The sequence below is a fragment of the Pogonomyrmex barbatus genome, unplaced genomic scaffold (genome assembly GCF_055798465.1).
Source record: "Pogonomyrmex barbatus isolate J1 unplaced genomic scaffold, ASM5579846v1 scaffold22, whole genome shotgun sequence".
Classification (NCBI taxonomy): domain Eukaryota; kingdom Metazoa; phylum Arthropoda; class Insecta; order Hymenoptera; family Formicidae; genus Pogonomyrmex; species Pogonomyrmex barbatus.
In genome coordinates, this window is record NW_028297119.1 from 1,233,102 (window position 1) to 1,247,993 (window position 14,892).

General features: G+C 41.6%; 1 protein-coding gene across 11 annotated transcripts in view; it reads right to left on the reverse strand.

Annotated features, from left to right (window-relative positions):
• The window catches only part of LOC105427296 (chromatin assembly factor 1, p105 subunit), a 798,730-nt gene that overhangs the window by 585,715 nt on the left and 198,123 nt on the right, over positions 1-14,892 (reverse strand). Inside the window, exon 1 of one of the 11 annotated variants that reach the window (XM_089078298.1) lies at positions 116-2,488. The exons of the other annotated variants lie outside the window; for them this stretch is intronic. The gene's annotated coding sequence lies outside the window, so the exon portion shown is untranslated. Of the gene's footprint in view, positions 1-115; positions 2,489-14,892 lie in introns of those variants that run through there. 11 annotated transcript variants of the gene reach the window in all.

A 14,892-nucleotide genomic window follows, 5' to 3' on the forward strand; every position in this document is an offset into this window, starting at 1 on the left:
AACGTCCAGAACTCGTTAATCGTAAAGGAGTTGTGTTTCATCACAACGCGAGACACACAAGTTTGACCACCTGTCAAAAATTATTAGAGCTTAGATGGGATGTTGTCACACTCACCATACTCGCCTAACTTTGCGCCATCAGACTTCCACTTGTTTCGCTCTCTTCAAAACTCCTTGCATGGTATAACGTTTAATTCAGATGAGGCTATAAATCAGCACCTTGTTCAGTTTTTCGCCGATAAAGACAGGACCTTTAATTATTACTCACTGAAAGATGGCAAAAGGTTATCGAACAAAACGGCAATATATTATTGATTGATCTTTGTTCTTTATATTAGTAAATGACCTTTGAAAAACATAAAAAAAATACGTCATGACTTTTCTGACAATCCAATAGCATCTCTGTAAGGGAATTAAAACGAATATAAGAGGTAGCAATATAAAATAAAACAATTAAGTAGAAATAAAAAAATATTAAAATATACAAAAGTCTTGGCGCTGCTAGATCAAAAATGTAATGAAATAGTAAAGGCAAATAATGCAGTTTAAGAAACATGTAAAAAAGAATATTGTACCTTTATAAGAAGAGATGAAAAAAGATAAGAAAGAATAGACTTTTTTTAATAATATAAAAATTTTTTTTTATTTGTAACTTATAAATCAAAACTAATCTTGGTTGTAACGTATTTTCATAAATTTCTTATATTTTATAAATAAAATATAGATTTTAAAACAAGTTTCAATTTCAACACATGCTTATTATGTTACGTCCAGCCCGAGGTAAATATTTTTTTTTGAAAATGGATGGAGCTTGGAAGGACGCTCCAAATACCCTCTCGCAGGTGGGCGCGCTGAGGCGTCCCTACGAGTCGGACACACTGTGCCACAAGTGCGAGTCAACGTCTTGGAAAAGACGCTATGACTTCGACTGCGTGACGTGCGTCCGTAATTTAGGCAAGAGAATTTAATCTCTTTTGCCAGGGACAGGATCATGCGCGAATCTTGGGATAACGGGGAATGAAAGAGGAAGGAAATAACTAAAACGATAAATAATTTAAATTTTACATGTAATTAATAATTTTAAAACGATTACAAGTTTAGCTAGCTACAAGATCCGTGTCATTATTTCTTGCATTGAAATACATTTACTGACGATATATTTACATTTGATAAAATAATAAAAAAAAGAAAAAGGGTGTTACGTACAGAAATTCATGTAATATAAATGTTCTAAAAATTGACGGATGTATTATTTGGTTTCTGTGTACAAATTCTATTATTTTTTGTATGTTTGTCTATATTCTAATTATTCTTATCTTACATAGTTTAGTATTTTTAATCTGTATTTGATAATTTTATCTTACGTTGTTAATCTATTTAAATTAAATTTGTATTTTGTTATCTGTGGTTGTTTCGGAGAGGAGGTCGAGTTTCCGATAGTGAGGTCTAGGGGAGGAGGGGAAGGAGTCCGGGGTTCGCAGAACTCGTCCAAGGATTTCTGGGTGCGGAAATCTGGATATATCTGGAGGTTAGTGTCATGGCGCTCTGGGAAGAGTGCGCTAAAATCTGGGGGTGATTCAGATTCAGATGGTCTGAATCGGGGAATAGGACAGAGGAGATATATACAAATAATGGGGTCTCCTGCTGGAACAACTCGTGGTTTCTTCGGCATATGTCAAAACCTCCTAGGCGAGGGATAGTTCCCTGATTGACGAGCTCGCTTGTTGCGACGATAACGGAGCCTCTTCAGGGTTCGCCTCCGTCTCTGAGCGTCGGAAAGAGAGGATGATGCAGATTTCACTAGAAGAAATGGATTTGGAATATGAAGGAAATGTCATTGGTCGTGAACCTTAAGGCTATCTCTGAAATATTTCAGGAAACCGAGAGATCTGACAGGAGAGAAATTAAGAAGGGAAAGAGAAAATTGTAAGAGAGGAGATAAAAAAGAGAAGAAGCAGATTTTGCCGAATTACTCGGCGGCCATGAATCTGCTGAGTATTCCACAACGCATAGAGAGTCAGTGAGGTTCGACGGCCGAAGCCAACAGAGAAGAAGCAGATTTTGCCGAATTACTTGGCAGCCATGAACTTGCTGAGTGCAACGCATAGGGAGCCCGAGAGGTTCGACGGCTGAAGCCAAGAAAGAAAGAAAAAAGAAAAGAAAAAGAGAGTAGAAGTGTAAGGAGAACGGCAGAGAATAGAAAGGATGTAAGGGAGGAATGAGAAAATATAAGGAGAAGAGACCCGAAAACTATTATTAGGGAATTTTTCTATGTGTAATTAAACTTACTGTTACTCTGGAATGCCGGAGACTTGGGACCTGCGAGATGATGAAGGTGGTAACGGTGTCGCCAGGAAACTTGGTCACTTGTACTTGTACTTGGTGAAATTGTTGATTTATTTCGACTGACACCGACTGATTGAATTATTGACAACTGATAAACTGAAAATGTTCTGACCGCGTGAAAAAAGGAAGTAGCAGTGTGCCCTCCGTGCCTTTAAGAGTACTATATATATATATATATATATATATATATATATATATATATATGATTTCGTTGAAGAAAACATCTGTACACGTGTTGTTTTTCCGCGATTAGGATAATAGGGATTATCCGCTTAGCCAAATTTTTAGAACCGACTCCCGGGATCCGGAAGAGATCAGTTGCGTAACCGTCGCGATCGTAACAGAACATGTGTCATCCGTTTATCTGCTTAACTAAATTCTAATAACTGATATCCGAAAGAGGAGAATCGTGCAGTCGTCAAGATGTAACATCGGTATACTTCCGCGATTAGGATAATAGGGATTATCCGTTTAGCCGAATTCTAGAAATCATTTTATTTTTAAACGCATTTTATACACATACACACACATACGCATCGTATATATAAAGCATTTACATACTTTATATTTCATAAACTGACTTATAATAACACACGCTTTATTACATTAAACCGTTTCTATACATATGTATAGAATACTGTATATACACACACATGTACACGCATCGTACATACATCGCACTTTCTTATTTTATTCATTATAAACTAGATTTTAGTTTAAAAATTAAGTTCATTCCTAACGCATTCTTTATAACATAAAACCACTTCTATATGTATGAATACATATAGATACATATCCGTATAACGCATTGCACATATAACGCATTTTCTTTCATTTTGTAAACTAATTTATAAATTTATAATTGCAATCTTAATGCAAGCCTAATTACATAAAACTGTTTTTACACGCACGCACGCACGCATACACCCACACTCACACACCTCCACACACACCCACATTCCCCCCCCATACACATACACACATCTCAGAAATCCTGCTAGCGCCCTTGCTGTTCAACCAAGATTCAGATCCTGATCATCCAATATAAATAGGACTGCTTCCGAACCGCGGCAACATTATTAAGATATTTATTAGTGTCACTTCTATCCATTCAATCAACCGTTCAATTGCACGAAGATACTAACTTTCTGAAGAGAAGTTGAGACTCATATTTTCAGTAATCGCCCCAGCTAATCAACAGTGAGTTCTACAATCATTAATTATTAATCAATTATAAATTTCAGATTTTTCTTTTTTTTTCTCTGTTCCATGACACTCTAATCTTCCCTTTCTTCCCTTTCCTCTCTCTCTCTCTCTCTCTCTCATTGAACTGGTATGAGCAAGGCTCTCGTTGTTCTTCCTCTTTCCTTTCTCTCTCTCATTAAACTTGTCCGATCTATGCGAGGTTCCCGTGTTTCTTCTTCTTTCTTCTTCCTCTCCCCCCTCTCTCTCTCTCTCTCTCTCCCCCTTTCTCCCTCCCCTCTCCCTCTCTCTCTCTCTCTCTCATTGAACTGGTCTGAACTATGCGAAGCTCCCGTCGTTCTTTCCTTTCTCTCTCATACGCATTCACACTTTTCTTCATTTATCAATCCTTTTCCTCGTAATAAATCAAACAGAAGTCCTAGTTTCTAAAGTTCGACAACGCGATACTAAAAAACGATCTCATCGTCGTCATTCTGGCAGTTGGAATCGACGCAAAAGTCAGGGCCGAATCCAGAAATCTAAACAGATATCGAAAGAGCAGATCGCATCGTCAACATTAGCTATTACTACTCCTGAATCCTCTCTAAACCAACCTTCAACATCTTCATCTAACTCTATTTCTTCTCCCTCCCGATACAACGACAATATCAACCAATCACACCTAGTTATTCTTCAGTGCATCCATCCGATGCAGATATCTCATCGATTTCTACGCTCTATCCCCAAGTCCTCTATTTCGCGATGGTGAACCTCTTTTTGAAGATTTAGATTTAGAAGACGAATCCCATCCTGTCGACCTAATAACTTCAACTCCCGAAGAACATTAAGAATACTCCTTTCCTTAATTCTCATGTAATAATCTTCAGTCACACGATACATACATTATATACAATTTTTATTATTTTTCTTATTATATACTTTTGTAATCTTTTTTTCATTTTCTTTATTATGTAATCATTAGTTTAAGTTAACCAGAGAATATTAATTGTATTACCGGATAGGATTATCATACCAAAGATTCACTCATACTCTCCCTCGTAAGAATCGTACCCAATGTCCTCCGCACTTATATAATACCCGCATATTACATATACATATACATATCTACACAAATGTTTGTTCTCTTGTTTCTTCCGTTCTTTTTATGTAAATATTTATTTTGTCAATTAAAATCAATGTTTAATTTTAATTTTTATTTTTTTTAAAGCCCTCGATCTCTTTTCCCCATCCCATTGATCGCACGAAGTCTTTCCCTGGTAATAAGAATTAAGTTTTTTTACAAAAAAAAACGACCGACGAATGTACGTCTACAGCGAGATCATAGCGATTCTTATCGTTGATTCAGTGCCGAGACATAAACAGTGCGTTCGACTCGAGATCACGTTTCCACACCTGACTCTCGAGAGAGCAACTGTTCGTCCTTCCGAATCCATTCAATCCATTTAAATTCTTAGTTCTTAATTTTACAATTTATTCTGGGCTGAACGTAGCAGAACTCGTAAAGTTTTGGGACTCGTCCGGGATGAAAAGTGCGATCTTTGGAAGTGAGAATGATCTCGAGATCTCAAATAAGGATGAAATAGATAAACTTTACAAACTTGCCTTAGAAAACCAAGCAAGATCAAAGTCCAAAACAAATACATAAAATACACCATACACTTCTACCCCAACAAAAAGTTGGGGTACCCCCAACCCCTCTGAATCCGATCCTAAAAATGTCACGTTTTCCTTGGATGAAACGATAATTTCAGGAGATAAATTCGCGGCTGTTCTTGGTTCGCCTGGAGATTCCAACGATATCACATTACGAGCAAATACATTTGATAATAGTAATTTCGAGATAGCAAATGGTAATCAAGAAAATAAAATTGAAGATTTAAAAATGGCACATCCTAATCCTTTTGCTACTCTTAAATACACGGTTGAAGCCATACCTTATTTTGACGGTGCAAATATTCCAATTAATTATTTTATCGAAGGTTGTGAAGAAGCAAAATCTATGCTATCGGATGAAGCTGAGCTACAATTTACTAAAATAATTAGAACTAGAACAGTCGGTGAAGCGCATCGTACTATTCAAGATCAAAATTTTAATAGCGTATCTCAATTAACTGAATATTTGAAACAGATTTACGAATCAACTAAAAATGTTAATCAACTTCAGGGAGAGCTGGGTTGTGTATATCAAAAAATCGATGAAGATGTTATAACGTACGCTAACAGAGTAAAATTGCTAGAAAAACAAATATTAGAATTTATAAAAATTCAGGAAATACTCTTCCAGATCAAAATATAAAAACATCTTTAAAAAGAGACATGTGTAAATGTTTCATTAGAGGCCTGAAACCCGAAATCGAGCAAAGAATAACTAGAAACTTAAGCGTGCAAGAGACTGTATCTGATGCGTTAAGAATAGAAAGAAAGCTTCAAGCGATGACAGATTTACGACAAGGAGCCGGCCTCAGGTCCGGTCAACCTAAACAACGAGAATATGATGCACGCAAAACGTATCAGGTACGCCGGAAAGAAGGCCACTCAGCTTTTAATTGTAAAAAATTAAATGTGATTCCTCAACAATCGAAGTTTGAGAACTGAAATTCTAATATGTCAAATTTGCAAGAAACGCGGATATTGCGCCGATAAATGCCAGCTTCGCGATCTTCAATCACGCCAATCACGTAAATGTAATACGCGAAAATATTATCGTTTGTCAATTATGTTCTAAATCCGGTCACAATGCTAAAACTTATCGGGCAAATAATAACATAAAATCTGAGTCTAAATAAACAAATCGTTACTTATCAATGGTGTGATAGATCGGGCCACACAGCAAATAATTGTTGGAAAAAACAAAACGAACAACGAGCTACAGATAATAAAAGTAAAATCGTATGTCAAATCACTCACACCCAACCAAGCCTCAAGAAACCAAGTAAACAAGAATGTCAGCGAAATACGCCCGGTAACCGTAAACCTTGATAAGCATAGTCGCGTGCCCACCGTTCAAGTAAATATTCACGATATAAATTCCGATAACTTTAATGTTGGATACCGGTTCCGGGCCGAATATAATTAAAGAAAATTTTATACTCGAGAACGAAACAATTAATTATATAATAAAAATATACTGAAACTAAATGGCATAAATAATTATCCCGTTTATACTCTCGGAGAAATTACTCTTTTCGATAAACCGGAAAATTTCCATATAGTATCGGAAGATTTTCCAATTTCACAATCCGGGATATTAGATAACGATTTCTTTAATCAAACATCGTCAAAAATTGACTACGCGCAAGGATATATAGAAGTATCTGGAATCAACGTGCCATTTCTTTCACCGGAAACTATTATTGCACCACCAGGATCAGAATCTTTATTTTAAGAGTGAGTAACCCCGACATTAAAGTAAGATATATACCGAAATTGAAACTAGCCCACGGAATTTACCTAGGAGACATAGTTGTGGAAAATGTGTCAGGAAAAGCACACCTAAACATCATAAGTATACTGACGAAGAAGTGGAAATTCGAATGCCGACCGTAAATCTTAAATCTTTGAATGAAATGTTTGAGATCCATGAAACTGGCATAGAGACGCTGGATAATCAGAAAGAATTGACTGAATCACGCAAATCAAGCAAATTTATATCCGGAAGAATTTTGAGACGATAATGCTAGTCTTAAAGGAGAATTGCAAGATAAATATGAAAAAATAAATGAAAAAGAGGACCAAATTATGAATAATAAAAATTATGAATTATTACTGAAAACGAAAAAATAAAAATAATGGAAGACGAAATTATACATGTGAATCATATAAGACTTGAAAGCACCATCAAGGTAGCTGAAATAAACAAAAAACCAGAAATTAAGAAAAAAATAAAAATAAAATGAGAGGAAATAAATATAAAAATTTTAATTTAGATACTCAACGAGAGGGAAGTTACCAAACCTCCGCTGAGATACCAATCTATCCCAAAATTCTTGGAGAGGGAAGTTACCAAACCTCGTTTAAAAATTTAAATAATCCAAAGAATCCTGAGAGTGGAAGTAACCAAACCACCTCAAATTTTACTCATCTCACTATGCAATTTGACACAATCCAATCCTGAGAGTGGAAAATATAAAACCACTTCAAAAATTAATTCTGGAATTTATCTATTATAACATTTCTTGAGATTGATTTTGTTTTAATGCGAAAATTCTGGAAGACGGTTTTTTACTTTTCAATTCGATTTTATTTTTATTTATTTTATTCAAATTAATTAAAGAAAAAAGTTTCCGCACTCCTCTAACAATTTCCAGCTCTGTCGATTGCAAGGAGGGAAGTTACTAAACTTCACTACGTAATTCAACACAATTCAGAGGAAATTAAAAATAAGGATTCCTTACTTCATTTAACAAATGTTAAATTCCCGAGAATTGGGATGTTCTCAAAGAAAATAAATAAAGAAACCTCTCAAATTACTATCGAAGAGTTTATAGGAAGAGCAAATTTAATTAATTTGAATAAAATAAATAAAAATAAAATCGAATTGAAAAGTAAAAAACCGTCTTCCAGAATTTTCGCATTAAAACAAAATCAATCTCAAGAAGTGTTATAATAGATAAATACATACAAGCATAAATCTAAACATAAAGAAACCTGTACAAGAATCTCAAAATAATATTAAAGAAATAGTCTCAACCGGATATTTAGCATTATCAAAAGAGAAACAAAGGGACAGAATCACTCAAATTATAGAATTATTACACCTCGATCATTTAAATAATAAAGAAAAAGGGAATATAATGAATCTTATAATTAATAATTAAGATAGATTCTATATACCCAGAGAAAAATTAACAGCGACAGATGTACTACAACGTAAAATAATGACAACGGATGCCCAACCAATAAATATTCGTCAGTATAGATTCCCACAGATTCATAAAGAAAGAAATAAACAAATAGGAGAACTGTTAGAAGGAGGTATCGTAAAACCTTCGAAGTCACTTTACAATACGCTCATATGGATAGTGAAAAAAGAAGACTCGAAAGGAAATAAACGATGGAGAATGGTATTAGATTTCAGGGCACTTAATGACAAGACTATCGGAGATGCATATCCATTACCAAACATTGTTGATATTTTAGATCAATTAGCAGGAGCTCGATATTTTTCAGTATGTGATTTGGCTTCAGGATTTCATCAAATAAAAATGGATCCTTCCGATAGTCACAAGACAGCATTTACAACACCTTTTGGACATTATGAATTCGACAGAATGCCATTCGGATTAAAAAATGCACCCGCTACCTTTCAAAGATTAATGGATTTAGTATTATCAAGCCTACAAGGCGAATAATTATTTGTATATATGGATGATATCATTATTTATGCATCATCGCTGGAAGAGCATAAAAGGAAGTATCACCTTTTAAACAGATTATGCGAAGCAAACCTGATAAAATTTCAACCTGATAAATGCGAATTTTTAAAATAAGAAGGGAGGGTGTGCGTCACGGCGGGGCCCGACCACGAACCAGTCGTGAAAACTCGTAATTATTTTGCGAAAAAATACCACCTCAGCCAGGAATCGAACCTGGATCTCCTGCTTACCGGGCAGGCATCTTATCCTTTCGAGTACCGAGGCATGTGATGATATTTATCGCAAATAACATGTTTAGAATAACACGTCAACAATACAATGATACATATATATATATATATATATATATATTACAATATACATATATACATGTATTCTTTCGAATCCCCACGACCGGTACTCCAGAGAGATGATGGTCCTATTCTCTCGAGAAGTGACTTATTTAGGACTTGTTATCCGCAAAGATGGAGTTAAAACGGTTCGCTTTCCCGCGCGGACAGTGGTCAGTCGATTACCAGGTGGGGAAGCGAGGACGTTGGAGACAGAATTTGGATGTAGAGATTCGAGTTAGATCGTAGGCGAAATTATAGTATAACAATAGTTTATTGGAATAAAGAAATAACAATGTATAGTGCCGGATGGAATGCACAAATAGACGCGAATAGAATTGGCCGTGAACGGGCACGACGGTGATCGGCGCGTGTTTATGGTTTTTACGCGGATGAGGTATCGCTCCGACGATCGGCGTGGTACTGATATCGCTGCGCGTAACTCGGTGACGCGGGACGCACGCGGTGGGCGGCACATGTTGTCGCGGACCTTTAATTTTCGGGCGATTTAAATCGCGTATACGTGTTAGAAGCGCGGGCATTGTCTTTACCACGAGGGTGGAATTTCCGCGAGACGATTTTGACGCTTAGGTCGGAGAACAGGGGTGCCCGTTCCCTGCCGAGTGTACTCGGCTAACGGGGGGAAGGTCCTAGCTGTGGCGGAAGGCGTCGGTGTCTTTGCCGAGTGTGCTCCGATCGGGGTGTACCCCGGTGCTCGGAATCGGTCGGACGGTTGTGTCGGGAGGCACTCCGATATACGACAGCGGAATTCGGAGACGGATCGAGCGGACTCAATGCGCTGGGGAGACTCTAGCAGCTCTCGGCTTGCTGTGAAAGGTTTTGGAGACGGTTTTCGGCCAGGCCAAGCGAACTTGGCGCGTTGGGGAGAACCCCAACAGATCTCAGGCTTGCTATCAGAATCGATTCGGATACTCGCTTTCTTCGAGACGTGCTCTCAGAAGGCAAGCACAGAACAGGATGATTTTCTGTGGAAAGCGATGCCTTTTTATATCCGAGATTGACTTCGGTATTTTTCGATCAGATCGGTCGAATTGGTCGATTTCGAGGGGTAGCATCCCTCTCCACAGGAGCGGAGAAAAAGAATCGGATATAATTGGTTTTCTGGGATGATAAGGAATCGGAACGGGGATGTGGAAGAGTAGGGAGAGGAGTTCGGTGGTGAGAAAACGGCGCGGCGCGGAATCAGTTACGTGCTTGTAGACGCGGTCGTGGCGCGGGGCGCATTGCTGGTACGGCGCGTGGTGCGGTGCGGGGCGCGCTAACGTTTGCTGGCGCGGCATATGGTGCGGCGCGGGGGGAATATTGAGAAAACACTCGTGTTTTCGCGGCATTCCTTCGCTATATTCCGACGCTTCGGAGTTCGCGAATTTGGTACAGATTAAAAGAGGTGTAGGCCGTCTTTTGCGGCCACACTCCGTCTGCTAGTCGGCAATCCCCGACGGATGGTCGGTCGGAGGAAAATTGGAGGAGGAATGGAGCGGAGGGATGCACTCCGTTACATATCCTCCCTCCGTTGGAAGCCAGAACCTAGTGACTTCTAGACCGGTCGGTTGGACCTCAAGGTTCCGTTGACATTAAATCTGAGAATGTACTTTCGCCTCTCTAGCTCTACCCGATATTTCCGGTGGACCGCGAAATGTGATACAGGAATTATTTTTCTCGGTTTCACCTCGACGGGAATCGGCGGTGATCGTGGGCCGGTTGGTCGTAATGACATGGTGGTCGGTTCGGCGACGGTCTGCGTGGTGGCATCCACCATCTGCGGTCTCTGTATCGGTGGCGTGTTCGTCACCGCCGATATCTTTTTGCCGGTGATGGAACGGACGGCGTACCCCTCGGAGGTTGCCTGGCGGGATCGTTTCGGCGACGATGGCGGTGCCTCGGTGAGTCAGATCGTCTTGCGTCGTTGTGCCGCGTCGGAGCATTGGATACTCGTTCCGATCTTTGGCATGGATTTCCTCGTCGTAGTGGCGGCGGTTTTGTCGGGCCTGCGGATTGTCGGAGGCTCGTTAGCGGTATTCGAGTCCGACCCGAACAGGTCGAGGTATATTTTCTCGAGCCCTGGCCGAGTTGGGTCGGTAAGGTGACGCTTCTCGAACAGCGCGTCGATCTCTTCTACGATAACTTGACTGTCCATATCGATGTTTCGCAATAGATTAGACGGATCATTCTCCGTTTTGTTCGTCGGTGATCGCGTTTTCCCTACTTTTTGCTATTTTTCGGCTATTTATTTTTCTACTTAAATTTTTCAGCTATTTATTTTTCAGCTTAAATTTTTCCGCGGATGTACGAGGCCTCGACGTTTATTTTTGACGTCACACGGTTTGCTCCTTCTCTTTGTTGCGATTGCCGGAAGCCTGTCGTTAGTGGTGACGTGTCGGTCATGTCGGCGTCGATCGGATAGTTGTCGGCATCGTTGGCGTTTCAGCGGCATTGTCGGATTCGGTATCGTTTTCGGCGGCGTTGTCGGATTCGATCTCGTTTTCGACAGGCGCGTCGTCGGATTTCGGTGCGCCAAGCGACGGTTTTAAGTCCTGGAGGTGGATATGCCGATATCATTCCCCACGCTTGCTCCGTAAATCAAAAATTACGGGGGAAATGGCTTCATCTCCAGGGGTTCGATGTAACGAGACGCGAGTTTCGTGTTAAACGCGTCTCGTTTGTTGGAGAGGGAGTGATCGTGCTTCCACACCCACTCTCTGATCTCAGGTCGCCAGTCCCGTCACTTTAGGTCGTAGTTCCGCGCTTGTTGTTGGAAGGCTCGTGCCAGATTAATATGTATGAGTTCATACGCATCTGCGTTGATGTAAGGCGTCGGGTTTTTCGTTGACGGCGGCAGATTTGTGAGTGCTGACGAACGAGCACGGCTGTCGACCGAGATTTAAGTATGCTGGCGAATACCCGAATAGCGTCGTTGGTAGCAGTGTTAAACGCACACTGTAGTTCGGGCAGCGTTTCATCCTACTTCTTGGTTGCGCCTCACATACTGCGCTATCATGGTTTTCACGGTACGATTTAGTATCCGTTCAGTCGGATTGCAGTGTAGGGCATAAGTGGGGGTGAACCGATGCCTTATCCCGAACGCGCTGAATAATCGTTCGACTTCATTTGCTTTGAACTATGTACCGTTGTCGCTTAATATCTCAATCGGGCAGCTGTGTCGGAAAATGATCGCTTCTGCGATAGTTCTAGCGATGGACTCGGCGGTGGCACGGCGAAGGGGATGGATCTCGAGCCACTTTGTGAAGAGGTCCTGCATATTGAGGACCCACATATCCGTAGAAGGAGCGCGATAGAGGCCCGATTAGATTAAGTATCATCTGCTGCCACGGACAATCGAGCGCAGTTGTGTGCATTGTTCCGAGCGAATGCCGAGTCGGCACTTTATACGCGAGGCAGTTCTCGCACGAACGCACGTATCGGATGATGTCACGATACATCCCCGGCCAGAAGTAGCGGCACGCAATTCGTGATAGTCTTTGCTACCTCTAGGTCCGGCGGTCGGGGCGTCGTGAAATTGCAGGATATTTTGCCGCATCTCGGTTGGCACGCATTTTTTCTACTGGATTTCGTGTGGCACGTTGTGAAAATTTAGTTCGTGAAGTACGTGGCGGTATAAATGACCGTCGCGGATCATGAAGTCCGGAAAACAGTCGCGCGTTACTCGATCCCACATGCGGCGGTACTATTGACAGCGCGTATGCGATACGGCAGAGACGGCGGGTTGGTGAGATAGAGCGTTGGCGACCCGATTTAGCGCGCCCTTCCAGGGCTATTGAATCTCAAACGAATACTGCTGCAGTTCGAACATCTACCTAGCCGGACGGTGATTCGAGCTGCTGTAACCACTTCAAGGCTTGGTGATCGGTGATCACCTTGAAGTGGTAACCTTCTAAGTATCCGCGCATCTTCCGAATTCCTCAGACCGCGAGGCATTCCAATTCCGGTTGTGCTATAATTTTTCTCGGCGCCGTTTAGCGTTCGATTCGCGTACGCGATCTCCCTCCGGAAAATATTGCGTGAATACGATCCCGAGGCCGACGGTACTCGCGTCTGTTTATAGTATGAACGGCCGTGCAAAATCGGGGCAAACCAGCACTGGAGCGGTTGTTAGGTTATTCTTCAAGGTTAAATGTGTTAAATGCGCCATATTCTTTCTCTCCTTATTTCCATCGCGTGTTCTTCCTCGTAAGCGTGGTTAGCGGCGCGGCGACGGTAGCAAAATTTTGGATGAACCGCCGAACCACGAGGCTACCCTCAGAAACTGACGGATGTGTTTTATGGTCTGCGGGGTAGGCCAATCAGCGATCGCGGTAGTTTTCTCGGGATCGGTCTTTATTCCTTCGCGATTCATGATATGCTCGAGATAGTTCCGATACGCAGAATCGACATTTTTCGTGATTTATGCGGAGTCGGGCTGCGCATAGTCGGTGAAATATCTCGCGTAGATGCTGCAAGTTCAGTAAATCCAGCATATCTTGCTGGTAACAATGATATCGTCTAAATAGACGAACGCGTGGGGCTCTAGCTCGGGTCCGATGACGCGGTTGAGCAGCCGTTGAAAAGTCGGGCCGAATGCAGACCGAACGGCATGACCTTGAAGTGTATTAACCCCCGGCCCAGCACGATGAATGCGATGATCAATCTGTTGCTGGGAGCAAGAGATACCTGCCAACCGTTCTTTAGGTCGATAATAGACAGGTACTTCGCTCCGCGCAATTTATCCAATCTGGAGCAACGGATAGGCGTCACGTTCGGAACGGAATTCACCTTTCGGAAATCTATGCAGAATCGGTTCTTTCCGTCCTTTTTTCGGACTACGACGACTGGAGAGCGCTTCGTTCCACGCGCTCGTCGACGGTTCGATTATACCCTCCTGCAGCATTTGATCAACTTCCGCGTCGATGATCGTTTGCATTGCTGGATTCCACGGTCAGTATCTTTGTTTAATCGGCGTCAGATCGGTAAACTTAATTCGGTGTTCGGTTAATTCGGTCCGCGGACGTTGTCAAATCTCTTCACGTCCTCTTCGAGAAATACTCTGAGTTGTTCATCCTCGGAGATCGGACAACTTTGTTTTCTCGAGGTTATTCCGGACGCGATGGTGTAAGGCGGTGGTGGTCATAAGGTAATTCCGGATCCTGCCCACACGTCCATTCCAATAATCATGGCGTTATCGAGTTGTGGTAGAATACAGAACATATGCCATGCGACGCGATGGATAAATAAAGTGGTACGCGAATTGTGCCCGCTGTGCTGACACAATTGCGTCCCGTCCGCGCAAATGCGAGCCGCAACTTTGTTCGTCGGTCGGCCTGAAGCGGAGTCGTTTTAGGGAACGCGCGGTCGTTTGGTCGATGAATGACAATTCTGACCCGGTGTCGATCATCGCCTCTATCGGATGGTCGCGCACGTGGACCTCAGATGCGGTCGCGGGGTGTAGCTCACGGCTGGGATCGAGACGCGGCCGCGGTGTTCTCGATTCGTCTGGTGTTTCCGGCTGGGTGAGACTCGCGCGTGAATACCCCTTCCTTCCCGCATTGGGAACAGAACCGCACGGGCGGTCGCCGGCACTCGAAGCGTGTATGTTCGTGTTGTCGGCATCACCAACAGTGGTC